The 19170-nt window shown below is 42.4% G+C and overlaps 1 protein-coding gene across 3 annotated transcripts in view; it reads left to right on the forward strand.

The window, feature by feature from the left end:
* The first annotated feature begins 16199 nt into the window (after positions 1-16199).
* The window catches only part of FHIP1A (FHF complex subunit HOOK interacting protein 1A), a 264110-nt gene continuing 261139 nt past the window's right edge, over positions 16200-19170 (forward strand). The window contains exon 1 of one of the 3 annotated variants that reach the window (XM_082463305.1): positions 16200-16626. The gene's annotated coding sequence lies outside the window, so the exon portion shown is untranslated. The remainder of the gene's footprint in view (positions 16627-19170) is intronic. The other 2 variants (XM_082463308.1, XM_082463307.1) reach the window with 2 other exon arrangements.

The following is a 19170-nucleotide window of genomic DNA, read 5'->3' on the forward strand; positions in this document are numbered from 1 at the left end:
TGATGTGAGTCTCTTGTAGGCAGCATATATATGGGTCTTGTTTTTGTATCCATTCAGCAAGTCTATGTCTTTTTGCTGGAGCATTTATTCTGTTTACATTTAAGGTAATTATCAATATATATGTTCTTATTGCCATTTTGTTAATTGTTTTGGATTTGTTTTTGTAGGTCTTTTTTCCCCCTTTCTTCTTTTGTTCTCTTCTCTTGTGATTTTTGATTTTTCTATGTGTATATATACTATAGATGTTTGGTTTGTGGTTACTTTTGTATAGCAGTCTCTATATGTGTGATTGTTTTAAATGTTGATCTCTTAATTTCAAATGCATTTTAAGAACCCTGCATTTGTATTCTTCTCCCTCAAGATTACTGTTTTTGATATCATATTTTACATCTAATTATTTTATGTATCCCTTAACTTCTTGTTGTTGATACACATGATTTTACACATTTGTCTTTTAACTTCCCTACTAGCTTTGTGTGTGGATGGTTTCCTACCTTTTCTGTATGTTTGCCTTTATCATTGAGCTTTTTCATTTTGAAATTTTCTTGTTTCTAGTGTTGGCCTTTTTTTTGTTTGCTTTTTCCACCTAGAGATGTTCCTTAACATCAGTTGTAAAGCTGATTTGGTGGTGTTGAATTCTTTTAGCTTTTTTTTTTTGTCTGTAAATCTTTTGATTTCTTCATCAGATCTGAATAAGAGCCTTGCTGGGTAGAGTATTCTTGGTTGTAGGTTTTTCCCTTTCATCCCTTTAAATAGATTGTGCCACTCCCTTCTGGCCTGCAGAGTTTCTGCTGAAAAAATCAGCCAGTAGCCTTATGGGAGTACCCTTGTATGTTATATTTTCCCTTGCTGCTTTTAATATTCTCTCTTTATCTTTAACTTTTGTCATTTTGATTAAAATGTGTCTTGGTGTGTTCCTCTTAGGGTTAAGCCTGTCTGGGACTCTGTGCTTCCTGGACTTGGTTGACTGTTTCCTTTCCCAGGTTAGGGAAGTTCTCAGGTATTATCTCTTCAAATATTTTCTCAGGCCCCTTTTCTCTCTCTCTTCCCTTTCTGGGACCCCTCTAATGTGAATATTACTGCACTTGATGTTGTTTCAGAGGTCTCCTAAGCTGTCCTCATTTCTTTTTTTTTTTTTTTCTGTTCAGTGGCAGCAGTTTCCACTACTCTTTCTTCCAGCTCACTGATCAATTCTTCTGAATCAGTTAGTCTACTATTGATTCCTTCTAGTGTATTTTTCATTTCAGTTATTGTAGTCTTCATCTCAATTTGTTGTTCTTTATATTTTCTAATTCTTTGTTTAAAAACTACTAACTTTTTGCTCTGTACATCCTTTCTCCTCCTGAGTTCTTTGATCATTTTTATGGGTACATGAACTATTACTCTGAACTATTTCTTGGGTAGGTTGCCTATCTTCACTTAGTTTTCTTCTGGGGTTTTATCTTATTCCTTCGTCTGGAACATATTCCTCTGCCTCATTATTTTGTCTGAGTTGGTATTCGTATTTTTATGTATGTGGTAGTTTAGTTACATTTCTTGACCTTTGGAGAAGTGGCCCTCTGTAGGAGACATTCTATGCGTCCCAGTAGTGCACTCTCCTCTTGTCACTCAAGGTATATGCTATTGAGTGTCCCCCTAAAGAGGGCTGCATGGGTCCTTCTGTTGTGGTGGGCTGACTATTTGAGTGGTCTGGTAGACTTGTTTGGCCCCTAGCCTGGTTGGTTGCACAGTTCCTGCCTTGTGCAGACGCTGCTGGTCACTTTTTAGTGGGGCTTAGTCATGAGGTGGCTGGTTGCAGAGCCCTAGTGGGTCCCAGGGCTAGTTCTGGCTCACTGGTGTGTGGAGTCAGGGTCCCAAAGATTCTTGGACTGTTGCCCACCCACTGGCAGGTGAAGTCCAATTCTGGGGTTAGTGCCATACTACTGGCAGGCAGAGCTGATTCCTGTAGTCTGGCTGCAGGGCCCAGGGATCCCACAGCTCATTTCAGATCATTGTTTAGGGTGGGGGCTGACACAGTTGGGTATGGGGTTTACAGTGTTCCAAAGGTTGTGTTGGCCTGCTAATGGGCAGGGCCAGGGCCCAGCTGGTCCCAGGGAAGGGTCTGGCCTCCTGTGTTGTTGGACTTGTTCTGCAGGCTGTGGGATGGTAGTTTTCTTGCTTCTGGTGTGTGCCTCCTGGTGAGTGAAGCTGGTCTAGAGGCTTGTGCAGGCTTGCTGGTGGGAGGGGCAGGTGCCAGCCCACTGGTAGCTGTAGCTGGGTCTTGACCCTCTTGGGGGCAGATCTGTGTCTAGAGGTGGCTGTAGGCTCAGGAAATCTTTAGGTAGCCTTTCTGCTGATGGGTGGGGCTGTGTCATGCCCAGTTAGTTGTTTGCCCTGAGGAGTCCCAGCACTGGCACGTGGAGGCTGTTGGGTAGTGCCAGGTCTTGGCACTAATGATCCAAGATGTCAGCTGCCAGCAGCAGCAATGTATTGAATACACGTGGCTGAATGTTCCCAATTATGTCTGCCACCAGTGAGCTGCAGCTGCCCCTCTGCCTCTCCAGGAGATTCTCCAAGACCAGCAAGTAGGTCTGGCCCATGCTCCTATCAAATTACTGCTTTTGCCCATGTCCTGGTGGGTGTGAGATTTTGTGTGAGCCCTTTAAGAGTGAAGTCTCTATTTCCCCTAGTCCTATGGAGTTCCTGCAATGAAGCCCCACTGGCCTTTAAAGCCAAATGCTCTGGGGGCTCATCTTCCTGGTGCAAGACCCCCTGGCTGTGGGGAGCCTGACATAGGGCTTAGAACTCTTACTCCTGTGGGAGAACCTCTGCAGTATAATTATTCTTCAGTTTGTGGGTTGCCCAGCTGGGGGTTATGGGATTTTATTATATCACGAGTACACCCCTCCTACCCGTCTCATTGTGGTTTCTTCTTTATGTCTTTAGTTGTAGAAGACCTTTTCTAGTAGGTTTCAGTCTTTTCCACTGATGGTTGTTCTGTAGATACTTGTGATTTTGGTGTGCTCGTGAGAGGAGGTGAGCTCAGGGTCTTTCTACTCCATCTTGTCCCACTCGTCCTTATTTATTTTCTATTGGATGATCTATCCATTGATGAAAGTGGGGTACTAAAGTCCCCTACTATTATTGTATTGCTGTCTATTTCTCCCTTTAGGTCTGTTTATATTTACTTTATATATTTAGGTGCTCCTATCTTGGGTACATAAACATTTACAAATTGAACATTCTCTTTTGGATTGATCCCTTTATCATGATGTAATGCCCTTCTTTGTTTCTTATTACTGTTTTTGTTTTAAGGTCTATTTATCTGATATAAATATATTTGCTCCACTTTCTTGTGGTTTTCATTTGCATGGAATATCTTTTTACATCCCTTTTCTTTCAGTCTGTGTGTGCTTACATCTGAAGTGAATCTCCTGTAGGCAATGTGTAGGTGAGTCTTGTTTTATCCATCCATTCAGCCACCCTATGTCTTCTGATTGGAGAACTTAGTCCATTTACCTTTGAAGTAATTTTTGATAGGTATATACTTACTCCTATTTTGATAATTATTTTCTGGCTCTTTTATTGTTACTCTGTTCCTTTTTCTCTTGCTCTCTTTTGTGATTTGATGGTTTTCTGTAGTGGTATACTTAGATTCCTTTCTCTTTTCTTTCTTTTTTTAAAACATAAATTTATTTATTTATTTATTTATTTTTGGCTGCATTGGGTCTTTGTTGCTGTGTGTGGGCTTTCTCTAGTTGTGGTGAGCGGGGGCTACTCTTTGTTGTGGTGTGCAGGCTTCTCGTTGAGGTGGCCTCTCTTGTTGTGGCGCACAGGCTCTAGGCACGCGGGCTTCAATAGTTGCAGCACACAGGCTCAGTAGTTGTGGTGCACAGGCTTAGTTGTTCCGCAGCATGTGGGATCTTCCCGGACCAGGGATTGAACCCACGTCCTCTGCATTGGCAGGCAGATTCTTAACCACTGTGCCACCAGAGAAGTCCCCTTTCTCTTTTCTTTTGTGTATCTACTATAGTTTTTTGCTTTGTGGTTAACATGAGGCTTACAAATAACGACTTATATTTATAACAGTCTATTTTAAATTGATAACAACTTAAGTTTGAATGTATTCTAATACTCTGCACTTTTACTCCCCACCCCACCCACATTTTATGTATTTAATGTCACATTTATCTTGTTTATCCCTTAACTAATTATTGTAGTTACAGTTATTTTGACTACTTTTGTCTTTTAACTTTCATACTAGCTTATAAGTGATTGATCCACCACCTTTTCAACACTAGATTATTCTGAATTTTACTATATATTCACCTTTACCAGTGAGATTTATACTTTCATATGTTTTTTGGTCAAACATTTAAGTGCTCTGTCATTTCAGCTTTAAGAAGTACTTTTATCATTTCTTATAAGGCTGGTCTAGTGGTAATGAATTCCTTTAACTTTTTCTGTCTGGAAAACTTTATCTCTACTTCAATTCTGAATGATAACTTGGCTGGGTAGAGTATTCTTCATTGGAAGTTTTTTCCTTTCAGCACTTGAATATGTTGTGCTACTCATTCTGGCCTACAAAGTTTCTGCTGAAAAATCTCATAGTCTTATGGGGGTTCCCTTGAATGTGATAAGTTGTTTTTCTATTGCTGCTTTTAAGATTGTCTCCTTGTCTTTAACTTTCGACATTTTAATTATAATATATCTTGTTGTAGGTCTCTTTGGGTTCATCTTATTTGGAACTCCATGGGCTTTCTGGATCTGGATGTCTGTTTCCTTCCCCAGGTTAGGGAAGTTTTTAGTCATTATTTACTCAAATAAGTTTTCTGCCTCTTTCTCTCTCTCCTCCTTCTGGGACCCCTATAATATGAATGTTGGTCTGCTTGATGTTGTCCCACAAGTACATTAAGGTATCTTCATTTCTTTTCATTCTTTTTTCTTTTTGCTGCTCTGATTGGGTGAGTTCCACTGCTCTGTGGATCTCTTTCTTTGCTCCATCTAGTTGGCTGTTGAATGCGTTTAGTGTATTTTTCAGTTCAGTTATTGTAGTCTTCAGCTCTTTGACTTCTATTTGGTACTTTATTACATTTTCTATCTCTTTGTTGTAGTGCTCACTGTTTTCATCCATTCTTTTCCCAAGTTCAGTGAACATCTTTATGATCATTAAAAAATAACCTCTTTATCAGGTAAATCACTTATCTCCATTTTATTAAGGACTTTTTCTGAGATTATATCTTGTTCTTTCATTTGGAACATATTCCTCTGTTTTCTTCATTTTTCTTGACTCTCTGTGTTGGTTTCTATGTATTAGATAAAACAGACACCTCTTTAGTCTTGAAGGAGTGACCTCGTGTGGGACATGAACCTTATTGTTCAACACTGCCCTAACTCTTGGTTGTCTCTCAAACATTTGTGATTGTCCATGCAGCTTATTTTAGGGCTCCCAGTTGTTGAGGGTGTGCCAAGACCTGTCAGTGTCCCAAAGGGGAGCTTCTCAGTCAACACCTAGGTTCAAGCTGATTGGAAGCTAGACTCTCAGGTAGCAGCTTTTAAAGTATGCAAATATACACATTCCTGTGGGACCACAAGTGTAAGTCCTGCTGGCCACCGGAGCCAGGTGATATAGAGGTGTCCCCTGGTGGCAGCTACAAAAATTGGGGCACCAGAGGAGGGTACAGTCTCCTTTCTGGGAGATACTGGTGAGCTGGAGTGTGGCAGAGGGAGAGCACAAAGATGGCATTAACGAGCCTCTGTCTCTGGAGAGTACCCCAGTAGGTCCCTAGATGAATGTTAAATTAGATGCCTGCCCCTTGGTCCAGTGCTTTTTTTTTTTTTAAATAAACCTCTTTAAAAAAAACTTTTATTTATTTATTTGGCTGCATCAGGTCTTAGTCGTGGCATGTGGGATCTTTCGTTGCAGTGCCCGGGCTTCTCTCTAGCTGTGGTGTGGGCTCCAGAGCATGTGGGCTCAGTAGTTGCAGCACGTGGGCTCTTTAGTTGCGGTGTGTGGGCTCCAGAGCACGCAGCTCAGTAGTTGCAGCATGCAGGCTCTCTAGTTGTGGCGCACAGGCTCCAGAGTGCATGGGCTCAGTAGTTGTGGCATGCGGGCTCTCTAGGTGTGGTGCTCAGGCTCTAGAGGACACATGCTCAGTTGCCCCATGGCATGTGGAATCTTAGTTCCCCAACCAGGTATCGAACCCATGTCCCCTGCATTAGAAGGTGGATTCTTAACCACTGGACCACCAGGGAAGTCCCTCAGTGCTTTAATGTAATCAAATGAGCTTCTTTCATATAAAATCTGGACACCTTACAATTGGCTGCCTCTCTGCTCCCTGGGGTGGGTGATCTGAATACACTAGGCCTTTAAGAGTTGTTTCTCATTTCACTGTACCCTGGCAGGTCTCATGGGTGTGAGCCCCCTTGGTTTTCAAAGCTCATGTGTGTCTCAGATACAGGTGTTAAAATTTGGGGTGCCCGATGTGGGGTTAAAACCCTTTGCTCCTCAGGGAGAAGCTCTGAATTTTGAGTCCCCTCCTGATTGTGGATTACCACACCAGGATTGGTTTTAAGCCTCTCCTACCCACTTTTTTCTAATTTTCCTGATGTGTAGGAGTTGCTTGCTAGTTCCCCCCCAACCCCAGGAAGTTGTTCTTACGTAGCTGTGGATTTAGTGTGTCTGAGGTAGGAGGTGAGTTAATTTTCAAATACTTGTCTTTGAGACCTTCCCAGAGCCCCATCTAAAATTACTACCCTTTAAAAAAATATCCTGTAACTCTAACCATGTTATACTTGTTTACAGGGATTAGGACAGACAGTTTATTTTCCTTTCTGGATTACAGTGGTGAAGATGGTGTTGTGTTCATTTTTATGGCTCCTTCAAGGACTAATGGAATGTTTGGTATTTGGTGGGTTCTTGAAATGTGTGTAAAATATTGAAAGGAAGGAAAAAAATAAATGTATCTGTACACACACACATATGGTATCTTCCTTATCCCTAAGGTATGTATTTATACTTAGTGAAATATATTTGCATCAATGTTTGATGCATTAAACCAGGGACTTCTGGTGCTAGATAAGATGGTGAGCTAAGAATGCCTGCTGGATCTTTCTCATGAACAACAATTCTGGAGATACCAGAAGGGAGATCTCCACCTCTGGAATAGAAGGGAAAAATTTCAACCTAATGAAGGACATCAACCAAAAATCTACAGAAAATATCACATTTAACAGGAACTTTAGATGCGATATTATCTAGGCATGTGTTTGCTATATGTAAATGAAACCCAAACAACAGTGGTATAAACATACAGGGATTGGCTTTTCCTTATAACAGACAGGAAGTCCAGAGGTGGGCAGTACAGCCCTGTACACAGCCTCACAAAGCTTCAGTGTCCTAGGCCCCTTCTAGCTCTCTGTTCCTTCATCCCGCACATTCCACTTTTGTTCTCATCTTCTCAAGGTTGTTTCTGCCTCTCTAGGTAACCATGATCCAGGCAGGAAGAAGAGGATGGAGAGAAGGGTAAAGAGATGTGGACCAAGCCAGCTGGGCTTTCTGAAAGCTCATGCAGGCACGTTTTTCTAACATACCATTGGCTTGGACTGTGTTACACAACCACCTTCAGTTGCAAAGGCAGCTGCATTTTGCTTTGTTTATACAAAATTGGTTCCTGGTAGAAAGGAAAAAATAGAGACTTGAAATTGGGTTGACAACTGGTAGTGTCTGCTTTGTATTCACTTTAACTTGAGAAAAACACAGTGATCCCCACCATGACCACTACCTTTCAAATTAGTACTTGATGTCTTGGCCATTGCAAAAGGACAAACATAAATGTGACATATAACTCTGTCAGAGTTCTGCCACAAACTTCAGCAACTGTATCTAGTTGGTTTAAAAGAAAATAACTTATTAAGCAATGCTAGGTAGCTTACTGAGTTTATAAAGTTGACCACAGATACAAATTTGGAGCCTATGTAACTAGAAACTATACCCAAATCATACTGCAGGTCTGTTCCACTAGACATACCACTGTTACCACTATTTGGCAAAGACACTGCAGTGGATACCGACAACTCCACCAATCTGGGCATGGGGTATTACTGCAAGAATCTCTGCCACAACCCAATCACTCTCTTCTACCTCTCTCTCAGAATGACTCCTCATAGTGCTTTATTCTTTCCTTCATCAATTTCTCTTTCAAAGTCAGTATTCTAGCTGCCCAGGAGTCTGAAAAAAGCAAGTTTCTGTCTTTCATCATAGGAGCTGGGGACCTACAAGTAGAGAAACCTCTTTGAATATCTAGGAAGGATATTCGAACATGCTAGGTGGCTGGAAAGAGTGATAAGCATCTGTTATTACACAGAAGGATGGGAAAGAAAGGGGTAAATTTCTCATTTTCAGATGTTAATCATTTATATAAATACGTCTTCAAATTCAACCTGTCTTTAGAACTAAAAAGAGAGTTCAGTAAGACAGCCAGATATGTGATCAATATATAAAAATTAATTTCTCCTTACCGATAATAACCAGTTAGAAATTTTAATAGAAAGTATTTTAATAGCAACAAAGCCATATAATATACAGAAATTAAACTAAAAAAGAATATAAAAATAATTATGGAAAAATTGTATGACTCTATTAAAGGATATTAAAAACACCTGAATAAATGAAGCAAAATACCATGCTAAAAGGTGAGATGATTTAACATTTTAAAGATTTAATTCCTCCAGAATTAATCTATAACTGCAGTGTAATTTGAAAAACAATTCCAGAAGAATTTTTGGAGATAAATCAATAAAATGATTCTCAAGTGTATTTGGTGAATATTTAAAGGCAATTTTGAAAAATAAGCCAAAGCAATTGAAACAGTATCACAGGATCAAATCTTTAAGCCAAGAGGGCAGGGTAGAAAGTCAAGAAACAGACCTGTGTATATATGAGAATTTGTTATATGATAGAGAAATAAAATCAGAGAAGAAACGATGGAGTATTTAGTAAATGGTACCGAGAAAATTTTCTCACTTCAAGGAGAAAAATACAATCAGATCCCTATATTATGTAAAAGTAAACTCCAAATGTATTTTTAAAAATCTAGAGATCAAATTTAAAATGAAAGAAGAAAATATAAGAGAGTATCAGGAAAGGAAAGGATTTCTTTAATAAGAGTTGCAGGTTGGGTCCTCTGGGAAACAGACTCTAAGATAGAGATTTGGGGACTTCCCTGGCGGTCCAGTGGTTTGGACTCCTACTTGCCAAGGAGCGTGTTCAAAAAAAAAAAAGATTTGCATGCAGGAAGTTTATTGGGGTGTGCTCTCAGGCTCAACACAGATGGAGGAGTGAAGGAAGCAGAATCCCACTGATGGAGAAGTTGAACAGGGGCAGTCTCAGCCTGATTGCATGAGGAACTCTGGAGCTGGGAGATCCCTTCTGATTTGGACTGAGTAGCCTCAACCTTTACTCTTTGCGTAGGCCAGTTGTTGGATGCAGGCTGTCCCCAAGAAGCGGGCATGGCCCTGGCTGAGGCAGCTAGTCAAGGGCAATGCCCAAGTTTCCCACCTCCTCCTCTTGGTTATTGGATATAATGTTGCTAAGAACATGGGTTTGCAAATATCTCTTCCAGATCCTGCTTTCAATTCTTTTAGATATACACTCAGAAGTGGAACTGCTGGATCGTATGGTAATTCTATTTTTAATTTTTTGAGAAACTGCCTTACTATTTTCCATAGTGGCTGCACCATTTTATATCCCCTTATAGCACAAAGGTTCTAATTTCTCCACATCCTCTCCAACACTTGTTATATTCTGTTTTTTTTACTAGTAGCATCCTAATGGGTATGAGGTGATATCTTAGTTTTGATTTGCCTTTTTAAATCCAACTTGTTTTTTAAAAGTAAAATTTTTGTCTTATAAAAGCAATGCATATTCATTATAGAAAATTTGGAAGGGACTTCCCTGGTGGCGCAGTGGTTAAGAACCCGCCTGCCAATGCAGGGGACACGGGTTCGAGTCCTGGTCTGGGAAGATCCCACACGCCACGGAGCAGCTAAGCCTGTGGGCCACAACTACTGAGCCTGCACTCTAGAGCCCACGAGCCACAACTACTGAACCCCCGTGCCACAGCTACTGAAGCCCACGCACCTAGAGCCTGTGCTCCGCAGCAAGAGAAGCCACCGCAATGAGAAACCCGTGTACCGCAACGAAGAGTAGCCCCTGCTCGCCGCAACTAGAGGAAGCCCGCACACAGCAATGAAGACCCAATGTAGCCAAAAATAAATTTATTTATTTATTTATTTATTTTTAAAAAAGAAAATTTGGAAAACATAGAAAATCATAGTGAAAAAAAAAATCTCAGAATCCTATTAGTTTAAAATAATCAGTGTTAATACCTTGGTTTGTGTCTTTCCAGTCTTTTTTCTGTCCATATTTCCAGATGGCTGGTGCTAATCCATAATGCCCCTTTGAGCAATTCAAAAAAAGCATCCTGTTCTCTAGGTGAATGCAACCCTGCACCAGGGTATGTGGCTTTTGACAAGCAGAGCACAGCTAGATTTCAGATCTCACTTGCCCCTAGGGCAGGTACCTTGTGCAGTGAAGAACTTCTACAACCGTATGTTGTAGTTCTGAATGTACCAAGGGATTTATTTTATAGTTTTATATATAGTTTTATTTATTTTATTTATTTATTTTTGGCTGCTTTGGTTCTTCGTTGCTGTGCGCGGCTTTCTCTAGTTGTGCAGGGGCTACTCTTCGGTGCGGTGTGCGGGCTTCTTATTGCGGTGGCTTCTCTTGTTGCGGAGCATGGGCTCTAGGCACGTGGGCTTCAGTAGTTGTGACACACAGGCTCAGTAGTTGTGGCTCGCCAGTTCTAGAGCGCAGGCTCAGTAGTTGTGGTGCATGGGCTTAGTTGCTTCACGGCATGTGGGATCTTCCCGGGCCAGGGCTCGAACCTGTGTCCCCTGCATTGGCAGGTGGATTCTTAACAACTGCGCCACCAGGGAAGCCCTATTTTATAGTTTTTATAAAACTGAGATCATACTATTTGGTAAACTATGTTTGGATAGAATATAATTTATTTTAGTTCATTCCTATTTGTCAGTTAAATTGTTTCCAAAGTTTTGATATTATAACATCTTGCTGGTATGGCAAGACTTTTACATAAATCTTCATGTTTAGAATTATTTCTTTATGATAAAGTTCCTAGAAATTGCCTTGAAAACTAAATGAAGGAGCGTTTATTATGTGCCGTAGACTGTGCTTAGAAAAATATAAAGAGATGGAGATATACAATCCTCATTACAAACCAATGATCTAGGTATCATGATTGTTATTTTTAGGGAGAAAGCTGAGGCACAACAAGAAATGAGTAAGAATACTTAGTTATTTGATCCAGGTCACAAAGCTGGAAAGCAGTAGAGCTGGATTTTGAACACATGTCTGTCAGCTGCATCTGCTCCAGAGCCTGGGCCCTTAACATGCTATCGTGATTCACTTTAAAAGAGAAGACAGATGAATTTGAGAAGAGTTTTAATAATAAATAAACCTCACATCATCAGTGGAGTAGACCCTGACCACTTGACAATTTCTATAGGAGACAAGACCGTTCAAAAGCAATGGGTTTTTGTTAAGGTATTTGCTAGAAAAAAGAATTTGATGGGATAATTAATATTCTAATAGGATATACATTGTTCATTTCTGAGCTCTTTCTAAGAAAAGCAAGTTTAGAAGCTAATTTAAATTTAGATTTAATTTGATTACAAATGATAATGTCTTCATGCTACTTTTAGTTTAGATTCCAAGGTATCTGGGTCAATGAAGGGATCATTTTGATGTCCTCATCTCAGACTGCTCACTTCCCTATGCTACACCTTAACTTCTGTTTTTTGTTAAACAGAGGGTGATACCCTTTGTCCGTTTCCTCAGAGAGATATGGACTATGGTCTTATGAGCTCTGTGAAAGAAGAGTGTGTGCAAGTGTGTGTGTGTTAGTAAGATACTGCTCTCCTTTTTCATATAAGCATGGATTTTTAATTTTTTTTATTTTTTAAAGTATTTGTTTATTTATTTATGGCTGTGTTGGGTCTTCGTTTCTGTGCGAGGGCTTTCTCTAGCTGTGGCAAGCGGGAGCCACTCTTCATCGCGGTGCGCGGGCCTCTCACTATCGCGGCCTCTCTTGCTGCGGAGCACAGGCTCCAGAAGCGCAGGCTCAGTAATTGTGGCTCATGGGCCCAGCTGCTCCGCGGCATGTGGGATCTTCCCAGACCAGGGCTCGAACCCGTGTCCCCTGCATTGGCAGGCAGATTCTCAACCACTGCGCCACCAGGGAAGCCCCAAGCATGGATTTTTGGTATATTAAATATTCAATAGTTTGAGAAATGTATAGTACAATTTAAGACATAATTACATTTTTAAGTGGGACTAAAGGAGGTAAGAAAAAGAAGGAAATCTTGTCTTGCTTCTGCACTAAAGAAATCTAATTTTAGTTCTTTAACATAGGGTATATAACACACATAAAGAGGGTACAAATAAATAAAATGAGATAAATTAATGGAAAGTACAAGTTAGAAATGGTTGATATTATGTTACTAACATACGCATTCACAACTGACGTACTTGTTTCTAACTTCTTAATTAATTATTGTAACTTCTAAAGCAGTAGGGTTCAAATCAATGGCTGTTTACTGGACGCATGCTGTTAAAAATGCATCTTCAAACCAGAACTCATACATTGCCAGTGGGAGTGTAAATTGGTACAGCTAGTTTGGAAAACTGTTTGACAGTATTAACTAAATCTCACTGATATATACAGCCTGTCATCCAGCAATTCCACTCCTAAGAGAACAGGATACCTGCTTATGCCAGAACACTTAGAAATAGAGAAAAGCACAAAGAGAATAAAAATAAACTGTCATCCTAGTATGGAGATAACAGTTATTAACATTGTAAAGGAGAACCATATTTTACATACTGTTTTGTAGCAAGCTTATTTTATACATTAATGTATTGTGAACATATTTCCATTTAATAGATATTCAACAGTGTTTTAAAAAATCTGCCTATAATATTATAACATGGCTAAACCATAACATATTGTGCTTATGCTTACCATAATTTTGTCTTGTTAGATACTTGGGATATTTCTAATTTTTTCACTACATTTAAATAACATTGTAATGGACATTCTTATATGTCAATTTTTAGCAAATATTATTAGAATAAATTCTTAGCAGTTAAATTTCTGGTTCAAAAAGTATATACATTTTAATTATTTAGACATCAATTGCTAAAAATTATTGTAATTTATAATCCATTCAGCATGGTAAGATATTGTGCAATATCCACAATAGGCATAATTATTTTTTCTAATCTTTGTCAAATTTATAAATAAAAAAGAATTGCCTCTCATTCTAGCTTTACTTAATACGGTTGGACTTTTTATAGAATATTGGCTTTTTTTTTTTTTTTAGAATTCTCTGTTCATCTCCCTTGACTATTTTTCTGTTCTTCTGTCTTATTTGTTTGTAAGAATGCTTTATAAGGAGTAGCAACTGAAATTCTTTGTTTATGTTGTGGATTTTTTTTCTGCTTTATTACCAACTTTTCATATTTCAGACTCCTTTCCCAAACTAGCAAACTCTGATACTTCAGTGTGTCCCCTTGAGGAAGCAGAATTTAGGAGAAACTATCATCAGACAATTTGCATTAGGCACCTTTTTGGACTTTATTTCTTCTGTTTTCATTTCATGTCCCTTCTCTCCTGTTTTCTTTCCCTTTCCTTTACTTTTAGGGCATAATGGATATATATGAATTCATATTTGCAGAGAGGGAACATTCTTAAGTGGCTGCCAGGTGTCAGGTACTGTGCTGGAAGCTTCACTACATTAATTCATGTCATCCTTAAAACAATCCTAATGAAGTAGGTGTTCTTTCCTTCATTTTATAAGCTGAGGAAATCGAAGATCATTCAAATCACGTGTGCTTTCTTTCCGGTCTTCCCTTTGGCCTTCTTGATTTTACCCCAACCTTCTCCTTTTGAAGCCTTCTCCATCTTTGTTATGGCAGTTCCATCCTTCCAAGCTGCTCAGGCCAAAACTCTCAAAGTCCTCTTTGCTTTCTTTCCTTCACATTCCACATCCAGTCTGTGAGGAATGCCTGTCAGCTCATCACCGCCACCCCTATCTCCCTGGTCCAATCACTCTCCTCTTGCTCCTGGATTATTTCAATAGCCTTCTCATTGGTCTCTGCTTCAGCCCTTACCCCCTACTGTCTATTGTCAACCCAGCAGTCAAAGTGGTCCTATCACAGTGTGTCAGAAGATGACACTTTTCTACACAAAACCCTCCAGTGGCTTCCAATTCACTCAGAGTAAGGGCCTCATTTGGCCTGTCACCCCTACTTCTTCTCTGACTTCCCCATTCTGCCACTCTGGCTTCTTGGTTGCTCCCAGAGCACTCAGGCATATTCCTGCCTCAGGGCTTTTGTACTTGCTGTGCTTTCTGCTTCAAAAGTTGTCTGCCCAGATATCTTGTTTCCCAACCTCCTTCAGACCTTTGGTCAAATACCTCCAGAGGTTTTCTTTGATCACCTACTTAAAAGAACACCCCTCCAGCTCCTTATGTCCCATCCCTGCCTAATATTTCTCCATAGCATTTCTTTCTTTCTTTCTTTTTTTTAAACATTTTTACAGGTGTATAAATGCTTTACAACGTTGTTTTAGTTTCTGCTGTATAACAAAGTGAGTCAGCTGTACGTATACATATATCCCCATATCCCCATATCCCCTCCCTCTTGCATCTCCCTCCCACCCTCCCTATCCCACCCCTCTAGGTGGTCACAAAGCATGGAGCTGATCTCCCTGTGCTACTCCATAGCATTTCTAATCATATTGCAGGCACATATTTTCTTTATCATCTGTCTCTCCCACCTGGAAGGTAAGCTCCATGAGGGCTAGGATTTTTATGTTTTTGTTCTCTGCTGTGTCCCCAACCCCTAGAAGAATGCCTAGCATGCAAAAAGCACTCAATCGATATTGGTTGAATAAATGATTGCCCCACATCCCAGTTGTTAGAACAGGTCCAGGTGACCTGCTGGGCAGAACTTCCCCGCTCCTACTCTTCTATCTCCCTGTCCTTCCCCAGTTTTTACTTAGGAGCCACCTGTCTTGCACTTGTTATAGGTGGAAGGCTGGTGAATGCTGAGTTACTCGCAGCAGGTGCATTCCTGCTGCCCGTCATCAAGTAGGGCAGTGGTGGTAGAGCAGGAAGTGTGAAGTTTGCATCCTCTGATTGCCATGGTTGCAAAAGAGAACCCGAAACTAGGTAAACTTGATTTTGGTTGTTTTCGGATGCCATTCATCGAGAATGGAGGGAGGAAGATACTTCCTCCAAAGGAGAATTTGGTGAGGCTCCAGCAGGATGCTGCTGCGGTAGGAAAAGCTCCACACCCGTCACACCCGCTCAGACTGCGGTTCACCTCAAGTTTCAGCCACACCAACCACAGGGCTCTGAAACTGCCAAGAGAGCCTCTAACCAAGAATTTGATTCCTCCTCCTGGATTTAATGTTCAGAAAGCAGATCCTTGACTTTACCACCCAAGCATGCAAGAGGCGTGGAAGGCGGAGAAATGCGGAGGCTGAGATGGCAATACCAGCTTGGCAATGTGCGAGGTCTCTGATGGAGGGCAGCCTGCAGACGCGGGGCCGGGCCGGCCGGGGTCCGAGGTCTGGGCTCTAGGAAGGACGGCGAAACACGAGGCTGAGCCAAGCGCCACCGCCATACCCGGGGTGGTAGGGAAACGGATTCCCAACCTGCTCTCCCATTTCCCGGGGAGAGTTGGGGAAATTTCTTTTTGCTGTAGAACTGTCCAATTAAAGAGTCCTCATTTTTAGGGGGAAAATTGCCAGTGAATTGTGACACGTACACCTATACTCGCAGGGTGCGTGCCGCGTGGAGCTTTCTCCACTCAGCAGAACTCAAGAAATGAGCCTTTTGGCCGGACCGTAAACGTGGTGTGCGTGTGTGTGTGTGTGTTTTCGTGAAGGGGTGTAGTTCCAGCGACAGGCGAGTCCCCAGGGGCGAGGTGTCCTCCATTCCGCGGGGTTTAAGTTTCGGTGGAAATTTTCCCTCAGAGGCTCCGCCTCCTTCACCTTGGCAACGGGCGCCGGGGCGGCCGCGCAGCCGAGCCCGCCCCCCCCGCGCACCTGGCGGCCGCCCCTCCGGGGGAAAGGGCGGGGCTGGCGGCGAGGGCAGGGGCCGGGCCGGACGCGAGCTCCCCTGGGCCGGCCAGGCAGGTTGGGCCCCGCCTCGGCTCGGGCCCCGCCCGCGCTCCCCCGAAGGCGCGGGTTGGGGGGCGGGGGAGCCCAGGAGCGGCGCGGCTCTGCCACCGGCTGACGCACCATCGGAAAGTTGCGCTCGGACCTTCTCCCACCTCGTACTTTCTTCCCGGGGCGCCGCTGTAGACTTGGAGCTGGGTGGGGAGGACCCGGGCCGAGGCGTGAGCAGAGCGGACTGTCCCGGTCCCGGCGAGGAGCCCGCTCCCCCTTACTCGCGGTGCCCAGCGCGGTGGTGGCACAAACTTTCTGGACTGTCCTCGGACAGTCCTGGCGAGTCCCGCTCCGGGCCGGGAGGAGGAGGCGCGGCCGCTGACAGGTACGTGGCGTGCGGATCTGAGATTTGCGCTTGAGGGATTCTTTTATTTTAGGGGTTATGGGAAGGCGGAGAGCAGAAGTATCCCTTGCCTGCGTTCTCCGACTGGGCGGGAGGAGCAGGAATTGTGAGGGGGGGCCCCCCGCTGGGAATATCCCAAACAAGATCGCTGTGTCGGGCCGAGGCACGGCGGGGAGGAGGGGGCTCCCAGAGCTGCTGGACCGGGCGTTACTCGGTGACTGATCCCGGGGGAGAAAGAGCCAGCTTGTTTTGACGGAGAAGGATGGCACCTGGGCTCTCCACCCTTTTCTTGGTTCTTGGGGCCAGAGAGCCGGATCCTACCGGAGGAACAGGCAAAGGCGAAGAGATCTGGGGCTCATTTTTCCTCTCCCGACCTCCTCGCTTTCACACAAGAGGCAGAGGCGGTGCCACTCTAAGGATTGCAGCGCTTTCCTGGTGTTAGGATTTACTTTTTGGGTGGCTCTTGCTCAGTTTCGTCAAGTTGTCTAATGAAACTGCGTTCAAGTCGTGGTTGTTATTGATGATGATGCTGGTATGTGTGTGCGTGCGTGCGTGCGTGTGTGTGTGTCCTGCTCCGACCTTAACAAAGGTCCCTTGTTAATGCCACTTCTGGTAGGGAGTGGAACTAACTGCTGCCCTATCTCAAGCCCAGCCAGAGAGAGGTGTTGGTGGCAGCGGTAGCCTTGTTTGCTTGGGACTTTGGGAATCACGTGGGCAGGTCTGATGAATTAGCCCAGCTCTGTCCCACCCACTTGGATCCATCCATTCTTAATAGACCTGGTTTATGTTAATCCCAGACTCCTAATTTATTCGGGTTTAGTAAGAATGGATGGATCCAAGTGGGTGAGACAGAGCTGGACTAATACACACTGCTATCTGTAAAATAGATATTCAACAAGGACTGTATAGCACAGGGCACTCTACTCAATATTCTGTAATAACCTAAATGAGAAAAGAATCTGAAAAAGAATAGATGTATGCATTTGTATAACTGAATCACACTGCTGTACACCTGAAACTAACAACGTTGTAAATCAACTATACTCCAATATAAAATAAAAATTAAAAAAAAAAAATAGACCCGGCTTCCACCATTCAGCAGGTGCTGCAGCCTTAGGCATCCCAGGGTGGGGAGTATTCCCATGGAAGGAAGGAGCCCAAAACAGAGGAGAGACAGCCCTGGGGAGGAGTAGTAAACAATGCACACCATTTGTTGCTTCCCTGTAGATTGGGCCCACTCCCTGCCTTCTCTGGCAGGGCCCTACTATCAAATTCATCTCATTAGAAAGTCAGCTGCTCTCTGCTAATAGCCACAGCAGCCCTGATGAAATTATGTAGGTCATTGAAAAATAATTCCTGCTTAATCACCTTTATCCTGTTGATTAGCGAGAGAAAAGATTTCCTCTCCTTAATGTACCATGCCTGGTCAGCAGGGTCACCTGCCTGACCTCAAGTTCACTTGTACACCTGGCACTAGACAGGATGTTTTCCCTGAAACTGCCCAAACGTAGCGTACCACAGCCCAAGACCACATCTGGAGAAGTTTAGTGGTCTTCTCTGGACAGAAATTGAGCAGGAGAGTCAGTCCATAAATTTACTTTTTAGTGCAGCATATTTGTTGGCTTTAGATAACTTTTCAAATAATTAAAGGCTGGTTTCTTTTAGTTCCAGTTAACCCCTTTCTGCACAGCTCATAGAATTGTTTCCATGCTTATCTTGAAATAAATTAAGTTTGGGGTCCCATTTGTCATTTGACCTGTAGCTTTAGGAACAGGATTAAACTGTGTGGGGCATGTGGAAAAGACAAGAGAAACCGAGTATCACTGAACTAGATTCAGAGAGAGATTTAGAGTGGTCTCATAATCTAGACCCGTCTCCCCAGCTAACTTCCTACTTGCCTCTAAATAGAGACACTATGGTTGTATCACTTTCAATGTAGGCCTTTGAAGACCAGAAATGAGAGGACTGTTTTACCGTAGTGTCGGTGATGCATTGCTGGACGGTTCTTCATGATAACTTCCAAATTTGGTCCAAAACACTTTCTCTGCAAAGTTCTTTCTATTGTAATAGGAAGCCAATAGATTATGTCTGCAAATCAAAAAGCAGATGTACAAATTATGTTGAAATATAGAGGTACATATTAGAAGAAGCCTGAGGAGTGACTTTTGAAATTATGTTCTTGTATTACTTTTTTTTTTTGTATTACTTTTATTTTTATTTATTTAAAAAAAAATATTTACTTATTTGGCTGCATCAGGTCTTGGTTGCAGCATGTGAGATTTTTCGTTGCAGCACGCGGGCTTCTCTCTAGTTGTGGCACATGTGCTCTAGAGCGCGCGGGCTCAGTAGTTGTGGTGCGTGGGCTTAGTTGCTCTGCAGCATGTGGGATCTCAAACCCGGGTCCCCTGCGTTGGAAGGTGGATTCTTAACCACTGGACCACCAGGGAAGTCCCCTTGTATTACTTTTATAAAGAAAATTTGATAAGGAAGCTCTCTCTCTCTGCAAATATAAAACAATTGCTTTCT

The sequence above is a fragment of the Balaenoptera physalus genome (assembly GCF_965194825.1).
Source record: "Balaenoptera physalus genome assembly, chromosome: 5".
Classification (NCBI taxonomy): Eukaryota; Metazoa; Chordata; class Mammalia; order Artiodactyla; family Balaenopteridae; genus Balaenoptera; species Balaenoptera physalus.